At 38.3% G+C, this 18,456-nt stretch overlaps 1 protein-coding gene and 1 pseudogene across 2 annotated transcripts in view; one reads left to right on the top strand and one right to left on the bottom strand.

Annotated features, from left to right (window-relative positions):
* The window catches only part of CSMD1 (CUB and Sushi multiple domains 1), a 2,006,418-nt gene that overhangs the window by 1,369,559 nt on the left and 618,403 nt on the right, over window positions 1–18,456 (bottom strand). The window lies entirely within an intron of this gene.
* LOC116638058 lies at window positions 15,749–15,879 on the top strand (annotated as a pseudogene).

Below are 18,456 nucleotides of genomic sequence, written 5' to 3'. Positions count from 1 at the left end.
GGTCCCACTTGATATCCTGACGGCCATTCCCCTGTGCACGGGGAACCCGGGGCCCGACGAGGGGCAGAGAAGGTGTCAGCCCAGGGAGGATGACAGAGTTCTCTTCTCAATCACCAACTGTACAGAGCACAGACCAACATATAAAAACACTAACTTTCAAAGGAAGTTTGATTTTGTGTGAAAAAGAGATTTCAAGAAAGTAATAATCAATGACTTGGAACAAGAACATGGAGCTGATACCAAGGAAGAATGTAAGTATCACTGTGACTGTAACTTTGTTTACTCTCCCCTCCTGTCCACTACTGGACCCATGGGACGGGCTCTTGTTCCATGGCATGGGGTGGCATTTGGCCATCACCGAAGATCAAGGCATTGTTTTCCTACAGGGCCCATTTTGGTTCATACAGGGAGAAACAAATAAACCATCCGCACTTGGAGTGAGTGAAATTGTGAGCACCAATACAACAATGTGAGACCAAAGGTCCTTGTGTGTATATGAAAAGCTTCCAGATGATTTAGGGAATCATAAAATCATTTCTCAGACTATCATCAAAATTAAAATTTGATATTAAATGAATATCTCAGATAATTCACCAAACACCAGTACATCTCTAGATCCACAGAAACTGAGGAACATCACTAGAAATCCTTTCATTTTTATTTTCCGATTCAAAAAGTATTAAAAAAGGGAAATATATCCAAAAGCACTCCGAGTTTCAAGAAATATTAAATTTGCCACCTGGAAAGAAGTACAGACGTCATGATCCCCTGATTTTGTATATACTTAATAAAAGATTGGAAATATTGTTTGCCCAGAGTGACACAGAGAGAATGGTAGCAAATTAATGTTACAATTTTTCTATAAAAGCTATTAATAACAGCTCCTAAATTGCAAGTTTTGCAGTCCAGAATAAAAATATGGCACTTCGGTTCTGAGATTTATTTCACAGCATTTGGCAGGAACCATCTACGAAATGTAGATGTAGCTGATGTGGTCAATTTCAAAATGATTAAAATGAACTTAACTTAAATAAGGGTGTACCTGTTCCTCTTTGTTTTGTGTGGCCTGTTAGTCATAACTTCCTTAGAAGACGGTTCAAGAAAGAACTAGGCAAAGTATTTAATAATGTATGTGATGACAAGTTATAGAGTAAATCACAGTGAGGCTAGCAAGTATCTGGATACAAAATTAAGAAGACAGGAATTAATTTCTTGAGGACACTATTTCCCGAGTCATATTAGGTAGTATTAACAATGAAAGAACAGACAGCAACTTCAGTTAAGTTTTAGAAGAAATAATTTAGATTCTCTCATTGACAAAGTTCGAATGCATCCACTGACTATGAACTCTTCATATAAAATATCACTATTCCTAAGAAACCTGAAAGATCATGAATAAAACCTGTGGAAGAATGCTTTGAGATGCATAAATTGGTCCACCAGGAAGCAAAGACGTGATCAGTATGAAGCCCACAAACATGGACGTGTTTTTAGCAATTTAAGATGTTTTCTTCCATTATTAGGAAACATCATGTTATGAGATACATAGACTATATGTTGAAATTGGTTCTGAATTCTATAAGTAAACAATAGAAGGAGGGGAAATCTTGAGCTGAATAAGCCAAAGGGGAAAAATAACAAAATGCGAATGTTCTCTGAAGTGTGAGTCCTAGGGAAGTGCAACAAGGCCTTGAAGAGATTTGCTGCACCCTGATGCTGGATAAACAGCTAAAACAGACTTTAAATTACTCTCATTGTTTTCTCCCAAAATTCAAAATCAGAAATACGGGGTATTTTCTTCATGAGCAATGATTTCTGCTGGGGCTCACACAGATTTCTTTTCTGCCCTTCACACTGCACATTTGGTTTACTTATTTGCTGGCATATAAATGGTTCGATCATTAAAACCACTGTTTCTCTCCTCAGTGACCCACACTTAATTATGGCTCATCTGGTTATAGCAACAGTGCCAGGGAAAAGAGCATGTTCAGCAAGCTGTTTTTACACAGTGTTCACTTGAGGACATTAAGGACCTTCATCAGTCTTCTATGATGATACATGTTTCACTTTTCCCCAACACCTGGGCAGTTGTTCAGCACATTCCTTAGGCTTTTTTCTCATGATGCCAGTCTTTACGCATCTATACGTCAATACACGGTGACACTGCTCCCATATTGTTAACTCACCTATACACTTGCCTGAAGGTGGATTTTTTAATTTAAATGTAAATATAATAGCAAAGTTCCAGGCAGCGTGGCTCCAATCATATCTACAAAGCTTCTATCTTGAAGTTTCTATGTTACCAACAGTCTTCTAGAGCGAGTTTTTATACGCCTAATAGCCAAATATTGAGTATTAAGGTCAAGGAATATTTTGAGGATTTAATCTCTTTTTGGAAAGAGATTTGGAAAAGCCACCCTAATATTCACTGAGCCATTCATTTCGTAACTATTAAAATAGACTGTCTCCCAATAGAACAAGTGAAATGGCATGCTACACGAGAAACCAACATCTGCTTTAGCTAAAATTATAATATATGGCTTTGAATGTCAGAGAGGAAATCAGAGTCATGAATGTTTAATCACTGAATGTTGTAGAAAAAAGCCTTTGGCTGCATGAGCACTAAACATAGATGCTAGGCTTCACCATGACTCACTGTCACACCTTCTTGAACATGGGAGAACCGTGTCTACTCAGAAAGACATCAATGTTTATTCATAATTTTCACGTTTCAAAACACTTTTGGATCTTATCCTTATAACAGCCTCATGATATAAGTGGGGCAGGTGTTTGAATTCCTGTGATGGATCCAAAGCCAAAAGCACACAGAGTTTACCTAACTTCACCAGGATCAGGTTACCTGGTGTCTCCAGTTCTGACTGGAGGCCAGGGCAATGAGGAACACATAGTAGGAGAACATTATCCATATGTTATCCTCTTAGTGGAGGAAATCATATTTTATGGCATAATAATTTCCTCTACGTCCACATTTAGTTCTTTTGGGGACCTCTATAATAAACTAATATTCACATATATAAACATAGGTCTCTACATAACACAGGAATGATTCTCTCACCTTAAAAGTAGTAAACTCAGTGTATCCTTTTCATGTGTTTACATACAGGAAAGCATAACAAAAGAGCTATAACCCATTTACAACCAAAGTAAATGGGGGGAGGTCATTCAATAATTTAGCAAAATAGGTTCTCCATAAAAATAATTAAAGAAGAAAAAAATGAGATCCAGAGTGTTTAGCGAGAAAATAAGTGATAGCATCATTCCATACAGATGTCACCTGATGATAAGCATGATCATCACAAAAGGAAGGATACTACTTAAAACTGCAGTGGTAATCAAAAGTCCAAATTCACCGCAGTGTATAATCATAGATAGGATTTCGTGTATAAATTCTCACACAAGTAATGGCCTCTTGTTTCAAGTAGTTAGATGTTTTCAACTGAAAGATCCTATCACGGTATTAGAATTAGAGGCTCCCAACGCTAAAATGAACATTGAAGATCAAATCTGGCCATTTTCCTCTTCACACCCCTCCCATTACCTGGCTTGTCAAAGGCACTCACAGAGAAACAGAACTAGACCTGCTGCATTTCACCAAGTAACCGAAGTATTGAAACAGCAGATATTCATTCTCGATCTAGAATAGTAAGAGTTTGCATTTTGACAATCCCGAGCCTTTTCTCTTCCACCACCCCTCCCGCAACATGGAGTGGCTTTATCAAAGGTCACTCTGCGCTGTTATTTTTAAATAAGCCGAAAACGTGCAACTGGAAAAGAAAATCTGTCAACCAGCATGGTCTGCATGATGTTAGGCTCCTTGGATTTTAAAAAAGGAAGCAAATTCAAATGAATATCAGATATACTGATTAAATATAACTATGTTTTCTTCATTGTAAGACTTCAAAAATTTTTCACATGGTTAGAATCCATTGGAGGTCCAGAGATAATCAGGTTCAATTATTTTAGGGTGTATATGAAAAAACAAGAACAAGAAAGAAGAGGATGGGGAGAGAGAGGAGAAAGAATACCAAAATGGTGTTGCCAAACAGAAAGGTGTGATGACGTAGCTTAGGTATTTATCATATCTTAATACAAAATGATAGTTAATGTAACTGTGATATGCATAAAAGTTAGAGGATATATTTAAGCATTAAATAATAGCCATTGGTACGTTCTGCACGGAGCACTGGGTGTTATGCACAAACAATGAATCATGGAACACTACATCTAAAACTAATGATGTAATGTATGGGGATTAACATAACAATAACAAGTTTTAAAAAAATTAAAAAAAATAATAGCCATTGGTGGACGCCTGGGTGGCTCAGATGGTTAAGCATCTGCCTTCGGCTCAGGTCATGATCTCAGGGTCCTGGGATCGAGCCCCGCATCGGGGTCCCTGCTCAGCGGGAAGCCTGCTTCTCCCTCTGCCTCTCTCTCTCGCTCTGTCTCTCATGAATAAATAAATAAAATCTTAAAAAAATAAAAATAAAAATAAATAATAGCCATTGGTAATGGCAAAATGCATGGGAGGGATTCAATTTTAAGAGGCATTAACAAACATCTCCTACTTCCTCTTCTCACGGGATTGTTGCCCCAAGAAGCACATTATACCTGCTGTTCCATTTGCATAAAGGCATAGGCATGAATATGCATAATATATATTTCACACACACAAAATAATATATGTTGCACACATACACATTACAGAAATAGAATATATTCCATTCTATTTAGAATATAATATAATAATAGAGCATATTCTATATAAAATATAAAAATTAAAAACTGAATATGCATATGTTAAATACATAGTTGACTCTTGAACAACATGGGTTTGAACTACAGGCATCCAATTACATGTGGATTTTTATCTACAAATACAATCAATATCAATAAGAACTATAAATGTGTTTTCTCTTTTAATTTTCTTAATAACATGTTCTTTATTGTAAGAATACAATATAGAATATATATAACAGACAAAAAGTGTGTTAATCAACGGCCTACGTTATTGACAAGGCTTCTAGTCAACAGGAGGCTGCTAGCAGTTAAGTTTTTGGGGAGTCAAAGGTAACATGGTGACTTTCACCTCAGCAAGGGTCAGGAGCCCTAATCGCTGAGCTGCTCAAGGGTCAACTGTGTTCTCTAATTTCCCCATAAAGCCCTTGGCTGCATTCAAGGATGGATGTCTTCTGGAGGATTGTCACTTAAGCTTAAGTATCAAATGAGTGTCGCTGTGGATCTTACCGGACTTTTGCTTTAAGCACTGGCCACTCTAGCTGGCATCATCTGGTTGCTGCCTAATTCTGTGAGGCCGATGAGTTAAAAATGTTTTTCCCCTTTTAAATGTTTGGAAAGAAAAAGAAGAGGATTACATGATGCATGAAAAATACATGAAATTCACCTGTGAGTGTGCACGCTTAGCGTCTGGTTGGATCAGTGCTTCCGTCCTGCATGTATGTGTTGTCTGCAGCTGCGTGTGTTGAGAAGACACAACAGACACTGGACAGGCCACAGAATCTACAGTATTTCCTCTCTGGCCCTTTAAAGAAAAAGTTTGGTGGCAAGAATAGACTAATAGAGCATTTAAATACACTATGCAATAATTTATGAACTCCTTTTATTGCTGACTTGTTTTCTTTTACATATTCTTTCTAGTTATGAAGAGTCAGATATTTGTAGTATAATCATTAAAATAATTCTCAAGGTAAGTGTATGTGACTTCAAGAAGCAATTAAGTTGCAATACAGCTCTGTTAGCCAAGGTGAGGATAAACAAGTTATAAATCAAATAAGAGTGCCTTTATTTCAAGGCTGTAAGGACTTTTAAGCATAGTTTTTTTTTTTTTTTTTTGGTTTTCTTACCAATGATCATGATAAACCTGAAAATACAAAATACTGAATTTTTAAAAAATATATTAATGTATTTTACACAACCATTCCACAATTTTTAATAGGCACATGTGTGCACACATATTCATCTATTTACACAGAACATATAGACATATACATGCATTGCGATGGTAATACAAATAGAATGCAAATGAAATATTCATCAGTAAACATGGAATACTGACTGATATGTGCAGGGATACTGGTTTACAAATCAAGAAATCAGATTTCCAGGTCCAGTTCAATACAAACCCCCATGTGAGTTTCATCATCTGTAGAAAGAATTAAGTCCCACCTTCTGAGGTTCCTACTCTTTAAGGGTATTTAATCCAATAAATGGGCACTAGGCATATGTGGCTCTAATGCTTTTTTCTATGCAGGATACACTGTTGTTATTTTATAGGGTCAGTAAGGTGAAGTGTGTGCAAACACTAGAATTATCAGTGGAATTTTACCAGTGGGATTAAAGTTAAATCAGCTCCTACCAATTGGGAGAAGATATTTGCAAATGACATATCCAATAAGATATTAGTATTCAAAATATAAAAAGAACTTATAAAACTCAACACCTATAAAACAAATAATCCAATTAAAAATGGGCAGAAGACATGAACAGACATTTCTCCAATGAAGACATTCAGATGGCCAACAGATGTATGAAAAGGTACTCAACATCACTGATCATCAGGGAAATGCAAATCAAAACTACAACGAGATACAACCTCACACCTGTCACAAATGTTTTTGTGTTTCTTGTGTTGTTAAAGTCAACAACACAAGAGACAACAGGTGTTAGTGAGGATGCAGAGAAGAAGAACCCTCTTGCACTGTTGGTGGGAATGCAAGCTGGTACAGCCACTGTGGAAAACAGTATGGAGGTTCCTCAGAAAGTTAAAAATAGAGCTACCCTGTGATCTAGTAATCACACTATTGCATGATTATACAAATAATACAGAGACACTAATTCAAAGGGAAACATGCAGTCTTATGTTTATTGCAGCATTATATACAATAACCAAATTATGGAAATAACCCAAGTGTCAGGTGTCCATCCATAGATAAATGAATAACGAAGATGTGATACACACACACACACACACACACACATATACACACAATGAAATATTACTCAGCCATAAAAAAGAATGAAATCTTGCCATTTGCCACAACATGGAAGGAGCTAGAGAGTATAATGCTAAATGAAATTAATCAGTCAGAGAAAGACAAATACCATATGACCTCATTCCTATGTGGGATTTTAGAAACAAAACAAATGAACAAAGGGAAAAAGAGAGAGAGAGAGCCAAACCAAGAAACAGAATTTTAACTATAGAGAACAAACTAATGGTCCACGGGGGGCTGTGGGCAGGGGGATGGGAGAAACAGGTGATGGGGACGAAGGCATGACCTCTCATGATGAGCACAGGCTAATGTATGGAAGTGTTGAATCACTATGTTGTTTAATAAACCTCTTGTATCCTTTTGTGAAAAAAAAAATAATACACTATATGTTAACTACACTGAAATTAAAATTAAAAGCTTAATAAAAAAAGAAAAAAAATACATCACCATACTAATTAAAGAAACTGTTCCTCTTACCCTTGTTTTCTCTGGAAATTGAAAGCTAAGCCACCCTTTAGAGATAAGATGGAATCCCTCATCCTCCATACGGAGGTCCCTAATCACTCTGGTAGACAGCAGTGTCTCCCCCACCCCATGAATAGAAGACCTAGAATCCTCCTGTGCTGAGGAGAACTTTGGTCTTTGAACATTACATGATGCTGTAAAAGACTGAATTAATTCAAGCACCAGTGCACATGCAGTTTACGTGGTAGTCCCATGACCAACATTTGCATTGATTCTGACATGAACCGCTGGAACTCCAAGTTTTCGTGTAGGCATCTGCCAGCGGGGTGGTGTGGCCTGGCCCTACTCCACGCTCTAGTCTATTCCACTGGTCTATGCCAGGGAGCAGGTAAAAGATGCCTAGTAAGCACACGTTCATTGCAATCAGCTCATTAGCTCTGCTATTGTATGAAGCAACACTTTATGTAAGTACATAGTTCGAGGACAAATCACAAGCCCCAAATCCTAACAGTTCTGGAATTTTAACAGTGGGCTAAAACATCCACATTTGACTAAGAGTTCTCCTCTGCTTGAGACCCCACATGTGCTTAGGATATTTTGGCAAATCCCACTGCCATCTCTATTTTGGAGTCCCATATCACTTACCTCTTAGCATCTTCAGGCCACTTCTTCTAGTTTCTAAGTGGGATCTGGGGCAAATTACTGAACTCTGTAAGCTTGGTTTCCTCCTCTATAAACTGATATACTTTGCCGCTTTGTGTGTGCAGATAATATAAGAGAATAAACCATATATCATAGTGAACGCCGCCTAGTAAATAAATGTATTTATCATATTTCGGCAAGTGACCTTTTTCATCTAATGCTGATTCCCTGATGAAGTAGACAGTTGCCTCCCCAAATCTGCTCTTTTTACAGGTTTTTCCAAAGAATATCCATAATAGAAAGCCCAAATTAGCCTTTGCTCATTTGGCTTTTTGTGTTATTAACACTACTTCTCCACCCTACTAGAAATTACTGGAAAGCTCTACTATTACAACACTATCTTTAAAAATTAAATAATTATACTGTATAAGATTCTGCGAGATCTTGCGGTCACAAGCTCTTTTTTACTGCTCTTACTTCCTGCTCCAGTCTCCTGGTCCTTAATCTTACACTTACTTGCAAAATTAATTGCCAAGTTTATGGTCTCTTTTATTTTTAATACTGCTGAAGTATTGACAGGTCTCTTCAAATTAGAATTAGGTTTCTGAGGGTGGGTGATTTTTTATTTTTTTATTTTATTTTTTTATCATTCTGTATCTCTCCTGGGATTTGAAGAGTGCTTAGATGACAGTGGGTGTTTGATTAATATTTATTGAGTGCATTTTGTATAAAATATTTTAACTAATGCCATAAAGAGAAGAAAACATGGATTGTTGGCATCTGACAGATGTCTTCCCATCCCAGATCTCCTGACATCAACTGTCTGGAAGATGAAATAGTTAATAACTCCGAGCCCCACCTTGACCACTTGTAGAGTGGGCAAAATCACCTGATGCTATGGAACTGTGAGGATTACATCAGAAAACATTTTCAGTGTCATATCTGTTACCCAGAAAAAGCAGGAGGAAAAAAGGCATAATTAGAAAAGAAGGATTACTACATGTTCAGAAATAATACAAGATAAGAGTATTTTTTTAAAAGAACATTTGGTAATGACGTATCCCTTGGCTGTCATCCTCTGCAATTGACCTATTAACTGATTTAATACACACTGCTCACTGCGTGCCGAGTGCTGTTTTGAAGCACTTTAAAATGTTAACTTATTTTATTCTTAGGACATCCTGATGAGATAGATACTACACTCATGTCCATCTCACAGATGAGAAAGCTGGGGTCCAGAATGTTGGCTAAACTGCCCATGGTCCTATAAACTAAAAAAAGGATGGAATTCAAGTCAAAAATGTCAATTCTTTATTCCGTGCTCCTAACTTTATGCTCTGCTGTCTCTTTTCTGTTTTTTTTTCCCCCCCTTTAAAAAGTTTTCCTGTGGAAGACTAAGAAAGAACAAGCTAAGGAACGGAAATATAGTACTTAAGGAACCCATGAAGAAAATCTGAGATAATTTAATCGATACCAAGAATGAGAAGATTAAAATTCCAAGGAGTACTTTATAAAAACGGAATTATGACAGAAGATAATTCTATTTAAATGAGTATAGTGAAGAACAAGTCCATTTAGTCTATATTTTTTAAAGGATGTAGGGGATTTAGGGGATCTAAAAAACACGTAGATGGGACCAGGCAGGGGAAGGCTAAATTTCAGGATTTTAAAGGGGAAGTAAGCAGAAATTCCTTAAGGAAATGAGCCATATTATTGATGAAAACTTGTCTTTTAAGTGAGATAAGGGATTTTAATCAGAAAGAGTGGGAGACTCCTTTATCAGAGTGGACCAGTTGGCTGTGGATGTTTAACTGGACATTCAGCCCTGCAATCTGCATCCATCCGCCTGCTGTCCACGCACTTCGCTTCTGGTCTGCTCAGCGGAGCCCACGACTGCAGCCTCTGACACCAAGGGGTAGGCTGGGCTTCGAAAGGAAAAGTAGTTTTAAAAGAATAAGAGCATTGCTATTTATTTCAAAATACTCTTTATATTTGTTTGCTTTTCAATTTGTAGAACAGAGAGAACACGATCTTGAATTTATTGTGGAAAGTAGATGATAGACCTGTGTACAGAGTAGCACAGAGAAGGGGCTCAATAAATTTCCCTCCCTTTTATCACTGGCTTGGGATCCTCTCCACCCACTACAAGATAGAGGAACAGGAGGGGAGAGGAGGAGAGGGGAGGAGAGGGGAGGAGAGGGGAGGGGAGGGGGAGGGAGAGAAAACTTACAGAAAGGCTGATAGGCTGATAAGATTTTCAAAGGCAAACTACTTTGTTACATAATTTTATAACCAGTTTTTCTTTATTGAGTCTGAAAGAAAGCCACCAAGCATGTATTTTCAGTTGAAATAGATAAAATAAATACATATAGGCTTTTGGTTAAATTTCAAAATGAAAGGGAATTGCTCTGTACTTTGATTCCCCAATATTGGCTATTTCTCCCCCTCCCAATATATTGACATTGAGGCCACTTAAATCCATGGCTCACAAGGGTTACAAAAATAGTTTTTAAGTGCTCAAATACAAAGAATTCTTTCTGAAACTGTTAGAAGGGATGAGATCATATAACTTAACCCGAGCATTCAAAATTAAACCTAACATCTCAGTAACAGACTTTAAAAAAGAATTGTAATAGTAAATGTTTGTTTCCCCTTTTACAGAAGAGGCAAAATTCAGTGTTCCCTACCTAGCAGCAGCCCACAGTGGATCATGGTGTCATTCTTCAGTGTACCTTTTCTAGAACAAATATCAGGCGAGCATTTCAAACAGAACAGAGAAATATATAGAAGTTGCTCCCATTTATTGTTACCTGGTAGGTCTTCCAAGATGGCCCAAGCCAACCTTTCTCCATCTCTTTTATTCATCATCACCCCCTGAAGGAGTCTTTCTAGATTTTTTCCCCTAATCACCCTCCCTCCAGCCACGAATTTTAATAACACAGGTTCACAGAATAACAGTTTATGCACTCTGTGTGTGTGTGTGTGTGTATACATATCTATGTCTCTTTAAAGATTTTTTCATGGCTTTATTGAAATATCATTGACATACCACTATGTGAGTTCAAGCTATACAACCTGTTGATTTGATACACTTATATATTATGAAATGAGCACCACCATAGCTAGTTAACACCTCTGTCTTGTCACATAATTACCATTTCTGTGGGGAGAACATATAAGATCTACTCTCTGAACAACTTCCCAGTATACAAAATAGTATTATTAACTATAATTACCATGTTGTACACTAGATCCCCAGAACTTATTCATCTTATACCTGGAAGTTTGTAGCCTTTGGCCAATATTTCCCCACCCCCAACCCCCAGCCCCTGATAATGACCGTTCTACTCTCTGTTGCTATGGGTTCAGCTTTTTTAAGATTGTACATGTAAGTGAGATCCTGCAGTACTTGTCCTTCTCTGACTTACCTCACTTAGCATAATACCCTCAAGGTGCATCCATGCTGTCGCAAATGGTAGGATTTTCCACTTCCTCATGGCTGAATTATAATCCTCTATGTGTGTGTGCACACGCATGTGTACCATGCCTTTATCCTCTTACCCCTGACGGACACTTAGGTTGTTTCTGGATCTCGGCTGTTATGAATAATGCAGGACTGGGAATGTCGATAGCTCTTCGATATCCTGTTTTCTCTTCCTTTGGATCTATGTCCAGAAGGAGGATAGATGGATCATATGGTAGTTTCACTTTTAATGTTTTGAGGAGCCTTTATATTTTTCATAGCGGCCAAACCAATTCACATTCCCATCAGCAGTGCACAAGATTGGGGACCCCGTACCACTGTGCTTCATATACAGAAAAGGATTTTTCTCCTGCTCTCTAATATTCCATTGCCCCAATGTGAGGATCTTATCACCCCACCTTCTTCCTCCCCCCTTCCCTCTGAGGGACGTGGAAGACACTTCTAAGGTTTGCAAAGCTAATAAAGTAGAAAAATAACCCATTCCCGTTCTGCCCTGCTCCCTAGTCTAACCATCCCACAGAGACTGAACCAGGAGCTCCTTCCCACTGATGGTCACGTTTCAAAGTGTTGGCCCCAAGGTTCTTCAGGAAGACATTCCTAAGCTGTAAAACCGTCTAGAGGCTTCTAAGATTTACATCTCAAAGGGGCAGAGAAAGGACTCACAATTACAAGTTTATTCAAGATGTGGGGAACATTAAAGGCCCCTTAGTCATATTCATACCCTTAAAATGACCAGAAATCTCCCCTGAGAAAATAATGTACCCCTCTTTAGTTCCTGCTTACAGGCCATCATCATTACCCTACCCTATACCTTAGTACTGTCATCACCATTACCCTAGTTGATATAATAAGATATAATTTGCTTTTCAAATTTTTTCTAAAGAATGCATTTTTAGCAATGCAATCTCCTGTCTTGCTTTCTAGAAGAACCTGCATTTCCTCAGCTTAAAAAAAGAAATCATGAAAATAATGCAGCATAACAGAATGTCTCTGGCTAAAATGATTAGCAGCGTGGAAACCGAATCAAGGCGCCCAACAAAAACACAGGAAGGGATTTAAAATGTTTAAATTTTACTTGAAAACCCCTATGCTGTAATAGAACTCCAGTGAAATTTTACTAAATATATTCACTTTCAATTGTGAGGACATTTTCCCTTTTAATCAGTGGCTATGGGAAGTTAACAAAAAGAGCTCAAATATTTTTAATGGCTTTAGAAATAGGACATGAACTTATACATAGACTATTCATACATTTATTTTTAATTTTGTAATTCTGCTCAAAATAAATACCTTTCCCCTTGTATGGAGATGGAAAATACATGGATATTGTTAATGCTCGTACTATGCACTTTAACTCAACTTCCTTTAAGAAAAGCTATGAATGCAAATACATTCTGCAGTACATGCACCCCCTGGAAATGGCACAGCTAATTGCAATGCCGAGGTAATCAAACTGTACATCAGTTTTTTTTTTTTTTTTTTTTCGCATTTCTCTATGTTTGGTTTTCTTTTAGAATTTTTAAATCTGCCTGGCTAGGGTCTGGGGGAGGGGAAGAAAAGAGGAAAACTCTCTTCTAGTGGACCTGATTCTCTCTTTACAGCCAAAGCTGCTGGCTTCAGGGGAGGTCTTCCCAGCCTGGCACTGTAACAAAATCCTCTATGAATCATCTTGCCACTTATGTGGAAGACATCAAGTGGACACTTAAGTTTCTCTCTCTCTCTCCTTGATTTGTTTACTTTGAATACTAATGAAGAGTGTGGACATTTGCTTCCCACAATCACAGTTAAAACCTAAAGCAAATGCCAGTCTGGCTTGGCCCCTCCCTCCTGCCACAGTGCTTTTTGCCTGAAGTATCAGATTTGAAACATTGACTCCAACAGTCAAAACTGATACTTTAAAAAAAAACAAAATATTAAAAATAATAATGATAAGAAGACAGACACTTTAGTCCAGTTTGTTCTTGGAATCACCATCCAGATTATTTTTCCCTTAGATTCCATTAAGGACAGAGTTCTAAAAATCTATCCATATCATAGTTTTTATTTGATGTGTAAATCTTTTTTGAGGTTTTAAACATGAAGTTTCAAGATAATCTTTTTGTTATATTTTGTTTTAAACATTTTTTAAATCTGTTGAATGAAATTAAGCCCTGGATTTTTATGGAGGAAGTTGAAGACAGGCAGGGGACAATCTCAGTAAATATAATTCTCAAATGTTTAGACAGGAGATATGCCCTTTGGCAAGAAACAGCATCATTGCAAATAGCTTAAAGCAATGCACTTTTTTTTTTTCATTCAAGGACTGGAAATATGGATTTCTCTTCTTCATTAAATAAACATCTTATTGCTCATATGAGTTTATTTTCTTTTTTCTATCTTAAAGTTAATAGAATCACAACTGGGTGATCGTCACAATCGCATGGGTACGTACGTGTGTGCTGTGTATTTTTCAAAGCCCTGAGGTAGTAGGCCAGTAGGGCAAATACTGGTTCCTAACTCTTGCCAGGCAATTTTAGACAAGGGGATTGCACAGTTAAGAAGGGATTTGAGATCTTCAGAATAGTGAAGCCAATGAAATATAAATAAATTGTAGTGACAGAGACTGTATGAGCAGTAGGAGTTCTTACCGATTCAAATACAGGGCATTTGAACCCCTATATGAGACATAACTCAGTTATGGATCATGGCAAGGTTTGGTGGTGAGTGAAGAGGGTGTGGCTGAGGTGTGGAAGGAAAGCCAGTTCTGCCTTAATTCAAAGTTCACTTGCTGGAAATTAGCATTTCTCTGACTGAATTTCTCTAATCTTCTATAAATCTACAAAGAGATAATTATGTTTCAATATCAGCCATTAAGGTATAATCTCAAGCAAAAAAGTAAAACCGTGTTTAAAGTAAAAATACATAACATCTGCTTTGCATTTCATTTAACTGATTCCATCGAATAAAAAATATCATGAGAATGGTCTCTGACGGCAATAAAAGTGAAGTAAGAATGTTTAATGCTTTGCATTCAATAAACTGTTTTCCACTGTTGATCTCAAAAAGTAATCACTGCATCTGCCTTTAACAGTTATATCTTCACATAATGAATTAGTAAACTCTATTTATTAGCAATGGATAAATGTCAGTTAAAAAAACTCCAATAGCACACCTAGTGGCCAGATGTGGGTTTCATTCTCCCATAAAAGGAACCAGGGACGCTTGGAGAAATGGCGGTTTCTAGGTTTGGGGGAAGGCATATACAAGATGAGTCTTCCAGAAAGTAAGGAAGTGTCCAAAACCAACCAAACCAAACCAAACCAAACACCCCTGTTAACGGGGTATGTTGACCAACACAGAGCCAACTGGAAGAGCTTCTGTTGATCTAAGGTGGCACAATTACAGCAAAAAATAAAGAATTACTATACTTTAATCTGAAGTATAACATGTTCTTGAGTTCATATTGAGTTCAATAAATACATGAGGAGAAATAGAAATCTCCAGTGTCAAAGCATACAAAATAATGGATATAGACACTTCACCCTCAAGGAGGTGGAGCATGACTCCCCATCCCCCAGGCTTGGACTTGCTTTCAAAGAGTGAAATACAGAAAGGGGACCACACAGGGAACATACACAGGAGGACCCTGACAAACTCTACCTCAGTCGTGTGCACGAGGCCAACATCAACAGCGATCCATCAGAGTGTCAGTGAGATCACATAATGTAATGAGAATGGCACATTACCTCCGAGATTTTCCTCCCCCAAACCCCTACCCCAGACCAATTACAAGATAAACAGACAAATCCCAATTGAAGGTCATTCTGCAAAATTCCCGACTGTCCTCAAAACTGTCCTCAAAACTGTCAAGGTCATCAAAAACATGGACAGTCTAAGAAACTGTGACAACCAAGAGGAGCCTAAGGAGACATGAGGACTAAATGTAATTTGGCATCCTGGATGGGATCCTGGGACAGAAGGAGGACTTGGAGAAAAAGTAAGGAATGTATGCTATTTAGTTAATAGTAGTGTAATGATGCTGGTTTATTAATTCCTACTGTAAGATCTTAATAACAGAAGAAAATGAGCAGGGAGTATATGAGACCTCCATTCTAAATTCCTCTATGAATTGGAAACTGTTCCAAGCTTTGCGCGGTTGCAGTATCGTAGCCAATGAGGTTTATCCGAGGCGCGATTATTGCTAATTGAAAACTGTTCCAAAAACTAAGTTTATTTCAAAAAAAAACTTACAGAACTACTGCATCATCAGCTCATTTCTATTAAGTCCTCAACTATTATCATTTAATTTCATCTTATTTAATTTTCCTATGTGCAAGAGTGATTCTTGAACATAGCAAAGATTTCTAAAAATATTATGGAGCTATGATACTTTAATAAAAGCTTTCACTTTAATTAAATTAGAAGGAAATCCTCTATCCTCTTTTTTTTCCCTCCAGGGAGGGAATGTTGTGTCATCTTATTAGCAGGATTTCCTTTAGGGCCCTTTCCCTCTTTGATGGATTTGTTGTAGGCAAGGAACCCTGGAAGATAGGGCTCTAGCCAAGGGATATTTCATTTATATATAGATACATGCAAATGCTTATTTTTTTCTTTTCCTTTAAATCAGAAGCTATTAATGAGGCGTTAGGAAGGAAACTCTCACTTTATTTATTTATTTAAAAGGCTTGGGTGTCTTTTCTGAATAGACTCGATAAATACTATTAAGGGAAAACCAATACACTATGATGAAAACCCAAAAAAATTCTCAGGGAAATGACATGACCACGTTGAATTGAAACATCGATAATACAATCAATCTTCAAGCACACATATGATAGAAACATAGCATTAGCATCTGTCACTTTCTTGACCCACCTGCTAGACAAGTGTCCCCCTACCCCTCTCCTTTGAGGTCACCCCCATAAGCTACATACAGGACTAGACATGACAGAGGATTGACAGTGGTTACCCCAACATCACCACTGTTACAACATATACATTCACAGTGTTTTCTAGTTGAGAAAGAAAAAAGCAAACCAAAATAAGAGACATATCAAAAGATTCAAGTCAGAAATAACTACTTTAGTATAAAGCTCAGTTAGATTATAGGTACTGAAGGGTATCAGGAAAAAAAAAAAAGAAAAGTCACCCTGGGCTCAAGTAACCCAAAAACTCTTTGTGGAGGAAATGGGAATTAATCTCTCTTGGAGAGCAAAAAGACCCGGCTTACCAGCTAGCATGCCCAAGGTGAGAGTGATCACAGAAAGTCTAGAAAAAAGTGGGCTTGTCAGCCTGATCGAAGTGACTCATGCTGTTAGGAAATGAGAAGAAACACCAAAGACATAAAAAGAAACACGTAGAGTCTTGAAAGCAAGATGAGGGAAGCTTGTTTTCACCCTGACATTTTTAGGTTAGGGGGTTAGAGGACAAAGCAGTTATGAGACATCCGTCAGTGTCTGGAATGGAACAAGAGTGAGTAGGGAAGACTTTGGAGTGATTCTTCCTTAAGTAATGGATCCTGGCTAGAAGGGCCACAGCGGGAATGAAAGGCGGGGCCTTTCAGGGTGATTTGGAGACAAAGGTGGGCTGAAGGGAATGAAGTCATACAAGGATCAACAACATGTCCCAGGTTTTCAGTCTGAGGAGCTTGAAGAACCATCACAAAACTAAGAAAGAAAGAGAGATTTGTGAGCATCCAAGGCCTGCTACGGATAGATTGGAGTGGGTCACATTTTCGGACATGTTTATTGGTAGGTGTGACAAGCTTGTTCAGAAACAATGGCCACAGAGAGGTTAAAACACAGTAATAGGATCTAAGATGAGCTGCCATAAAACCTTAACTGTACCTAACATGTAATTATACAACATTAGGGTCAAATAATGAAGAAAAGGAATATTCAGAGTCTCCAAGAATGAGTACGTGAGACAGTTCAGATGGTCTTTTGATGATAGAGAATATGCAATTACCTACTCAGTGATTTGAGGAAAACACAGTGTCATGTCTCCAAAACAATGGGTCTCATGGTCTAGGGTGAGGGTAATCATGCTATTCATCGTCCAAACAGGGACACTTCTGAAAGGAAAAGGGGGCACTATTTTTAGCTATTTTTCATTATAGTAGGCATGAATTTGTACTCTTGCTGAGCTTCTAAAAACCACCTCAGCCAGTCTCTGTGACTGGCAAATCCCCGGGACCATTAGAATAAAAGTTTTTATCCTAAAACACCATACCCAACATCTTAGTGGGACTAGCCTCCAACTGGCAGCTTCCCTAGAGGCTTGAGGGTCACTGGCTGAACCACACAGAATAGTGGCCATGGAGCAGGACAGATGGAAAGATAGGAAAGAATGACCCTGGGAGCCAGGGGATGGAGCCAGAAATGAAGGGCAGAGCCGTAAAGACAAGTTGCCTCCATTTTCACCGTCGGGGTCCCCCTCCCTGTCTCCCTGCACTGTCCCCGCTGCATTATCTCTGTCACTAATGTCCTGTGGCTAATGTCCTGTGTCAGCTGGACTGGCCAAAGGAGGCCCAGAGAGCTGATAAAGCATTATTTCTGGGTGTGTCTATGAGGCTGTTTCTGGAGGGCGTCAGCAACTGAGTCAGTACAGTGAGTAAAGAAGACCGTCCCCGGCGCAGGTGGGCGTCATCCAATCCACTGAGGGCCAGAATGGAAGAGAAAGGGGAAGGAAGGGGCATTGACTCTTTCTGTTTGAGCTGAGAGCCCCCATCCTCTTCCCCCGACGTCAGAGCTCCTGGATCTCAAGCCTTCCCACTTGGACTGGAGCTGCTCCCCAGGCCCCCGGCTTCTAGCTTGCAGATCAGATGGCGGGACTTCTCGGAGTCCATAATCC

The sequence above is a fragment of the Phoca vitulina genome, unplaced genomic scaffold (assembly GCF_004348235.1).
Source record: "Phoca vitulina isolate PV1807 unplaced genomic scaffold, GSC_HSeal_1.0 scaffold15, whole genome shotgun sequence".
NCBI classification, from domain to species: domain Eukaryota; kingdom Metazoa; phylum Chordata; class Mammalia; order Carnivora; family Phocidae; genus Phoca; species Phoca vitulina.
Note: the sequence above shows the minus strand (reverse complement) of the source record. Positions and strands in the feature narration are given on the sequence as shown.